Genomic DNA, 6,914 nt, shown 5'->3' with positions numbered 1-6,914 from the left:
GGCCCATTTTCGCAGATGCGGCCCTTTTTCTCGCAGATGCGGTCCCCTGATCGCAGATGCGGAAATCACTGAACCAGTGAGGTTCATTAAAGACGGGTTCCAAACCCATTTTTGACACTTTTCAGTCTTTCCTTTGCGATTTTGGGAGCTTTGAAGAGAAGGTTTCCACTTAGCATCAAGAGGTAAGTTTATTCCATCCATCCTTAGTTTAATACTTGTATTTTAGGTAGATTAAACACTAGAACTTAGGAAAAATCAAAGGGCTAGAGCTAAACCTAGGGTTTTAATAAAACTTGGATTTAACCACTTTGTTATGGAATTAATTAAAAGCCATATATTAGTGATCCTTAGGTTGTAGAGAACAACTTCATTCAAAAAATTTCGGAATCCGGGCACGTGGGCCTGGGGTCGGATTTTAGGAAAACTTGCGTTAATGGTTGGAAAATTGCTTAAGTAGCTAGAATTCAATCTTTCGGCTCCGAATTGAGGGCTTGGACTTGTTCTTGGCATTGGAAGTGCACTTTGGAGTGAGGTGAGTCTCCTTTCTAACCTTGTAAGAGGGAATTGTCCCCATAGGTATAATAATTGAATTAATTACAAATATTTGTGGGGGCTACGTACGCACTAGGTGACGAGAGTCCGTGCGTAGCGACTATTATGTTAAGTTCGGATAGTCTAGAACCCATAAGCATGCTCTACGTGATATTCTCGTAATGTGATGATAAATTCGGATTCGTATAACTATTTGATTAAGAAGAATGAGATTAGTGAATGAACCTTATCCTGTTTGGTCTTTTAGAAGAGAATATTTGGTATTCCTACGTGTAGCTACTCCTCAGATATATATTATCGTTGCTTGTTGACGCGCTTATTTATATTTGACCGCGTCGCACGGGTGATTCGCGAGCGGGGTAATAGATGTATCTATGGTTCGAGCCGTTCGACCCTCGTCAGTGCCCAATTGACTTTTATGTTGGATCGGGCCGTACGTCCCACGGTGTTACTTGCGCATGTTTTGCTTAGCATTTTTCGCTGAGAACTGAATTTAATATCTGCTTGAGATATAGGTGAATATCCATGATAATACTTGGGAAAGAACTGTTAATCCATGATTATTAAATGCTAATAACTTGTACTATCCATGCTTGTTATAAATTTTCCTCACATTATTTGACCCTAGTGAGTATCAAGTCGACCTCTCGTCTCTACTTCTTCGAGATTAGATGGGATACTCACTGGGTACATATTGTTTATGTACTCATACTACACTTCTGTACTTAATTGTACAGGGTCTAAGGCAGGTACATCTGGCTATCAGTCGGGTGCGCATCTCTGAGCGGATTCGAGACTTCTACAGTGAGCTGCTTCTCCTCCATGCCGTTCAGCAGCCTGAAGAAGTCTTTCTTTTGTATTTTTTTGCTGTCTATTCCGTTTCGGACAGTAGGATAGTGTGATTCTTTTGTATATTCTACTAGTTGCCCATGCTCGTGACACCAGGTCTTGGCACACACATTAGTAGACTGTATTATTTTGGGGTTGTATGATTATCATGATTTTCTTTTACTCATCGTTTCTGAATTATTCCAACTTAAAGAATTATCTTCAACTATTTTGGGATAATGGTGACCGAAAGTTTAGCTAGTATTTTCCGCGTTGACTTGCCCAACAATGGTGTTGGACGCCATCATGACCTTATGGAATTGGGTCGTGACATCAAGAGTGAATTGTTTCAGTGTCAAGGAAAAGTAGAAGATCTTTCGAATTTTATTGTTATTACTTTATTTTAAATGACGTAATAACACATTTAAGAATGAATACCCATACAAAGAAAGGGAAGAAGCCGCCAAAATAATTACAAAATATTGACTCCATAATTTACCCGCACTTATTAGCAACGTTGTGAGGATGCACTATTTGTACAAACTATAGAAAAGCTCAATTAGAAAATAAAAAAGGACTAACTCTTTTTCACAAGAGGATATTTCCGAGATAAAAATGATGCATACGAGATGGACGTGACCTTGAGTTGTCTTTAGAATCCAACAACTACAATCAATAAATTATTCAGGCAACGAGAGTATTGTCTATATATACTCACACATATTAATGTAATTTACGACATAACTACAATTCACTTAACTATAATTAATTTGAGAAAATATTCTGACAGAATATACACCAAAAATTTGTTAGTACAATCAACAATATAGTAGTTTTATAGGAAACTTAATAAAATATTTTGTACTGAAAACTGATATCAGCTTTAGCTGCAGCTTCTTACAAAGAATATTTTTTTAGTATTTTTTTCCTATATAATTTTTGCAATAGTTTTGGGGTCACACGTGCGAGGCACATAAACTAGTAACTAGTTACGTGGTAACACGTGGCAGCCTTAGGTACTAATCAATTTTTTTTTATGTTACTTAGATCCAACTAATGCTCTACGTGCTATTACTTTTGTAACTTGAAAGGCACACTTGGCTCAGCTATTAATGGAGGTATATTTTAGACAATTTCCCATATTGTTCATAGGCAAATTTCCTTCTCCGTAGTTAATGTAAAGTCCAGTTATATCATCTTGACTTTTGACATTTGTAGTAATTTTAAAGCGTCACGCCGTCATCGTCCACGAGAAAACGTCCTCTATCAGGCAGGCGGCAGCAACCACAGCGACACGTATTCTCTCTTTTACTCTTCTTCCTTGGGTACTCAATTGAGACTCTAAAGTCCCTCAATTTGTAGCATTATAACAGCTACAGATTACAGATACAAAAAAGCCAACACAAATGTCGCAGAATCAATCCTTGGAGCAGAATTCTGGGTTCATGTCCATCGACAAGTTGGATCGAATGGCTAATTGGGTGGGGACAAGCGTGGCGTCGGCGTTCTTCGCCTCCCTTGAACGCTGCTCCTGCATCCACCTTAGCACCGCTCACGACGACGGCGATGAATATGATGACGAGGATGAGGCCAAGGATCGCCCTCTTATGCTCAACAAACCCCTCTCTCACGATCACTCTTCTTCCATCACCATTAAGCTTCCTTCTTCTTGATTTACTTATGGTTTTGCTACACCTGAAAAGATGAAAAAAGAATAAATTTTTTTTTTCTGTGCTTTTTTTTGCTTGTAAATAATTGTGCGGTCGTGTGGTAATGTCTGGCATGGTTTTGTAAATCGTGAGAAATTTGAAAACGTAAAGTTTGTTTTTCTATATTACGAGCTTGTTGTTCTTTAACTATTTGTGTTCTCTAGTGGACCTCTTAGTAGGATTCAAATTCAGATGAAGATCTCACATCTATCAGAAAGAAAAGAATGAAAGGATCTTCATGCCCTAATTCATGTTGTGGCAATAGAATCGACAATTAACTTGTAGAAAGGACACCAAGTAGCCACTCCAAAGGGCTGCTATTTAGAAATTAGCCAGTGCTTCAGTTCAATTTTTCAGGATAAAAATGTCATGAATTATACTGAAGTTAAGATTTTTAGTTTAAAGTTTTAGGACAAAATAAATACTAGCTAATCTCTAAATAGCATCACCGAGAATGGCTATCTGTGCACTTGCCCCAATTAACTTGAGTCTAATTATGGTGGAAAAAAAGAGCTGAATGTGGAAACAGTAGCTGATTCATCGTGGTTTTGTATGTTACTAATACCAGATAATGCATTTATTTTGGCCGAAATGACAATCAATTTGATTTCATAGTTCTATAAGTCCTCTGTCATAGTGATCTTCTTGTGGTTTTTCAGACTGTTTATACCTAGATATATTGCATTCTGTAACATTAAAATTATATTGACCACGGGGCTTCAATGATGTTGAAAAAGTATCATACCTCTTAGATTTATAAATTTAAATGCAGTGTTGCATGTATGCTGGGGGTTGGCCAAAGGGTCAACCTGATAAAAAGAATGGCATAAAATGAAGTAACTCATTTGTAAGAGATTGAATTTTTTAAATAGATTTCGTTAACCAGATTTTTCATGTTTACTCGGCGAGTGATGCTGTAATTTTGGAGGATCAACGATGAGCTACTACTGTTCGTAGCTGTGGTTTTTACTTTGTAGATTAGTCTCCTGTTCAAGGTGGCCTTTGATTTCTTGCTGCTTTTGAGATATTGTTGCAGAATGTATTTCCTTGAATTCTAAGGACGCCCTTCCTCAATCTCTGTGACTTCAGAACCTCATAAAAACCTTTACTTCTATTGCCAACATAGATAATGCGACTTCTCAATTATTGGCTGTAGCCAAGGTTAAGAGGATTGTGCATATCAGTAACTTTGTTGGGAAGTCCTGTAGCCGCGCACAAAATGAAGCTTAGACTTATTGATATTCAGCATTCTGGATTTAGTGTCTTGCTGATTGATTTGTTCCTCTGTCAACAGACAATTCATGTTGCTTCCTTTATGAAGGTTATCTCTTATCTCCTCTGTAGTCCTCCTTATCTTCTTTGCTCCCAAAATATTTTAACTGGTTTCTTTGATCAGGAATATTTTTACTGTTTTCACCCCTGCATTGGATAAATTAATGAGCATTCTTGAGAAATAAGCTGATTTGAGCAACTACCCTTCATACTTAATCAAATTTTCTATGGGTTCTTTGATCAGAACTAGACCCCAGATAAGCATGCATACTACCCAACAGAATGTGTGATGCTTATGCTTTACGGGGATAAAGTGTGACTGCAACTTTGTCATCTTTTGGCATACATCAATCTGATGATATTTGAGGATTGACCTCTTCAACTGTGGCAACTCCACTTTGTGACAACCAACCTTTCAGTTTCTAGCATGTTCGATGAGGATTGCAATAACCAAGTTGCTCTATGCAATTAGGAACCACTTTTTGGATGATAAGCTTGTATCATGAATTGGTAGCATTATAGATTCTCTAGAGTCAATGGATAAGAATGGTTGGTTGATTAGTAAACACTAATTTTTACTTACATTTTTGGGTGGTTGAGTGTCAGGGAGTGTTCTCACTTCTCTGCGCTTATGCAGTTGCTATCTTGTGGATTTTCATTTAGTTTTACTTTTCACAACAGGTATGGAAGGCTTCCAAGACCAGGATTAATGTACCCTGTCAGGCATAAAATTTAGAACGAACGAGAAGCTAACCATAAGGTTTAGATAACATGTCTTTTTGGCACTAAGATGGATAGGATCATAGGAGATTCACTACTAACAGTGTTACTAGTTGAAAGAAAAGCAAATTGTGTCTAGTATGTCAAGTAACTGGACTTTCGTTGATTGAATTACAGAGACAGTTTTGTGAAATCCTTCAAATGTTATGACTCTATTCTATGATTCTTTTTGTCTTCAAGAGCCGAGGGTCTTTCGGAAACAACCTCTCTACTCCTTCGGGTAGGGGTAAGGTATGCGTACACACTACCCTTCCCTCCCCAGACCCCACTACTAGGATTTTACTGGGGTTGTTGTTGTTGTTATTGTAGCAGAGAAAACATTTATGACTTGCAGAGAGGTAAAATCAGTTACTATCTCATATGATTGTTAGATAAATGATTCTTGGCATTGTCATCGTTCCTGTACTTGAGATAATTAGCTTGAGTTCATAAGATATGTTTGCTTTGGTTTTGCCCGAAACTTTTCTACCCTAATCTTAATTTTCCCTTGTTTCCTCTTTGAATTCATTCATTTTGTGATCATGTCTACTAAGTACTACCAGAGATTATATTATTATATGCTTTACTAAAATCGAAGTGCTATTTGTTAGAGTAAGTGTAGTAAAGGCTTGAGATGAGAATGATCCTGTTCCAGTATCATGGATCACAATGCAGGTTTAGCATAGTCCACATCAAGAACTAGCAACTACAAAGGAGCAACTAGACAGGTATGCAAAAGTCTGACTGATTTATTATTTGAATGCTCGCATTAACAATAAAAAATAAAAAAACACTTGGCTTTCCCATCTCCAGTAATGCTGCCATTGATCCACAGTTAATGGTAGATCATATTACTGTGAAATGCTGCACTTTTCACTCTCTACAGATAAAAGAATCCGTTCCTTTCTCACAGACGTCAAATGTGTTGAAAAAATTATTACAGTATATATTTTATATACCAATGTTGATAAGGGTTCTGACATGTGATAGTTTCAAGTATAACTCATGTAAGATGATACTATCGTTTGTTATATTTCCTTTTTGATACGTAAGATGAGACAATCTCTAGTTATACAGAGATAAATATCATGAAGCTGGAAATCTGAACCGATGTCAATCTGTGATCACTTTCATGTAACTTGAATTGAAAGTCTAGCTCCATCTTTCAAATAACTTTGCTTTTTATCTTGATGCAGTCTCGCCAGTCTCTTCTGCTGATAATATATCTCGCAGGGATTGAAACATTGCTAATTAAGAAGTGTATAAATACAGCAAGTTGCTGAAACATGTTGGTTGCTTTTCTGATGGAGTTTTCAGTACGGGTTAAAACCAGAAACTGGGATTGTTACCACTGAATGGAACAACTTTATGAAAATGTACTATCATGATAATGATAGCACATACGATATACAAGGAATCGTTACAATGTTTATTCAGGCGAAATTGGATTAATAGCTGAACTTACGAGTTCAAATTCATAATAGAAAGCATGATATATAAGAAAACGTCTGAATAGCAGCAAATTAGTGCATTTACACAGAGAGCAGAACTCTATATGCCCAATTGACTTATGATATATGACTTAACAAAGTACAAATACCTGTGCAAAAGAAGATCCTTTGGATCTTCAATATGCATTTGACCAAGTAAACTGTCACCAGTAAACAGGTTAAATTCATATAACTATAATACAAAAATTAAAAATGGTTGCTACATGAAATTAAGTTAACAGTTTATTACTAGAGTTGTTATCTCACATCAATCCTTGAGGTAGGGGTGTACATATGTCGGGTT

The 6,914-nt window shown here is 36.8% G+C and overlaps 1 long non-coding RNA gene across 3 annotated transcripts; it reads left to right on the top strand.

Annotated features, from left to right (window-relative positions):
- Positions 1–2,453: 2,453 nt before the first annotated feature.
- Positions 2,454–6,625, top strand: LOC109221294. 3 transcript variants are annotated; one of them, XR_002067217.1, is made up of 3 exons: positions 2,454–2,498; positions 2,599–5,848; positions 6,317–6,625. It is a non-coding gene; the product is annotated as an uncharacterized LOC109221294 (long non-coding RNA). The 3 variants fall into 3 exon arrangements; XR_002067218.1 differs by lacking the exon at positions 2,454–2,498 and having other exon boundaries at positions 2,506–4,410; positions 5,043–5,848; XR_002067216.1 differs by lacking the exon at positions 2,454–2,498 and having other exon boundaries at positions 2,506–5,848.
- The last annotated feature ends 289 nt before the right edge of the window (positions 6,626–6,914 follow it).

Source organism: Nicotiana attenuata, unplaced genomic scaffold, assembly GCF_001879085.1.
Source record: "Nicotiana attenuata strain UT unplaced genomic scaffold, NIATTr2, whole genome shotgun sequence".
In the NCBI taxonomy this organism is placed as follows: domain Eukaryota; kingdom Viridiplantae; phylum Streptophyta; class Magnoliopsida; order Solanales; family Solanaceae; genus Nicotiana; species Nicotiana attenuata.
Note: the sequence above shows the minus strand (reverse complement) of the source record. Positions and strands in the feature narration are given on the sequence as shown.